Consider the following 1,803-nt stretch of genomic DNA (forward strand, 5'->3'; position numbering starts at 1 on the left):
GGGAGCTTTGGAGCCATGGAGGAGAGCGCAGCCACAGGGTGCGGAGGGCAAAGCAGAGAGATTCCCGCACAGAGGATCGGTGCCGACCAGCACTCACCAGCCCAAGAGGCTTGTCTGCTCACCCGCTGGGACGGGCGGGGGCTAGGAGCTGAGGCTTGGGCTTTGGAGGTCATATCCCAGGGAGTGGACTGGGGTTGGCTGCATGAACACAGCCTGAAGGGGGTTAGTGTGCCAAGGCTAGCCGGGAGGGAGTCCGGGAAAAAGTCTGGAGCTGCCGCAGAGACAAGAGACTTTTTCTTGCCTCTGTTTCCTGGTGCGCATGGAGAGGGGATTCAGAGCGCCGCTTAAAAGAGCTCCAGAGATGGGCACAAGCCGCGGCTATCATCACGGACCACAGAGACGGGCATGGGACGCTAAGGCTGCTACTGCAGGCACCAAGAAGCCTGTGTGTGAGCACAGGTCACTATCCACACATCCCCTCCCAGGAGCCTGTGCAACCTGCCACTGCCAGGGTCCCGTGATCCAAGGACAACTTCCCTGTGAGAACGCACGTTGTGCCTCAGGCTGGTACAGTGTCACATTGGTCTCTGTGCCGCAGGCTTGCCAAACATCCGTACCCCTCCCTCTCCCCAGCCTGAGTGAGCCAGAGCCCCCGAATCAGCTGCTCCTTTAACCCCATCCTGTCTGAGCAAAGGACAGATGCCCTCAGGCGACCTACATGCAGAGGCGGGGCCAAATCCAAAGCTGAACCCCGGGATCTGTGCGAACAAAGAAGAGAAAGGGAAATTTCTCCCAGCATCCTCAGGAGCAGCGGATTAAATCTCCACAATCAACTTGATGTACCTTGCATCTCTGGAATACCTGAATAGACAATGAATCATCCCAAATTGAGGAGGTGGACTTTGGGAGCAACGATATATATGTTTTTTCCCCTTTTTCTCTTTTTGTGAGTGTGTATGTGTATGCTTCTGTGTGTGATTTTTTTCTTTATAGCTTTGCTTTTACCATTTGTCTTAGGGTTCTATCTGTCTGCTTTTTGGGTTTTTTTTATTATTAAAAATTTTTTTTCTTAATGAGTATTTTTTATTTTAATAACTTTATTTTATTTTACTTTATTTTATTTTATTTTATTTTATTTTATCTTTTTCTTTCTTTCTTTCCTTTTTTTTTTCCTCCCTTTTATTCTGAGCCATGTGGAGGACAGGCTCTTGGTGCTCCAGCCAGGTGTCAGGGCTGAACCACTAAGGTCGGAGAGCCAAGTTCAGAACACTGGTACACAAGAGACCTCCCAGCTCCACGTAATATCAAACAGCGAAAATCTCCCAGAGATCTCCATCTCAATGCCAAGACCCAGTTCCACTCAACGACCAGCAAGCTACAGTGCAGGGCACCCTTTGCCAAACAACTAGCAAGACAGGAACACAACCACATCCATTAGCACAGAGGCTGCCTAAAATCATAATAAGGCCACAGATACCCCAAAACACACCACCAGACATGGACCTGCCCACCAGATAGACAAAATCCAGCCTCATCCACCAGAACACAGGCACTAGTCCCCTCCACCAGGAAGCCTACACAGCTCACTGAACCAACCTTAGCCACTGGGGACAGACAGCAAAAACAACGGAAACTACAAACCTGCAGCCTGCAAAAAGGAGACCCCAAGCACAGTAAGTTAAGCAAAATGAGAAGACATAGAAACACACAGCAGATGAAGGAGCAAGGTAAAAACTCACCAGACCAAACAAATGAAGAGGAAATAGGCAGTCTACCTGAAAAAGAATTCAGAGTAATGATAGT

The sequence above is a fragment of the Physeter macrocephalus genome, chromosome 12, assembly GCF_002837175.3.
Source record: "Physeter macrocephalus isolate SW-GA chromosome 12, ASM283717v5, whole genome shotgun sequence".
NCBI lineage: Eukaryota > Metazoa > Chordata > Mammalia > Artiodactyla > Physeteridae > Physeter > Physeter macrocephalus.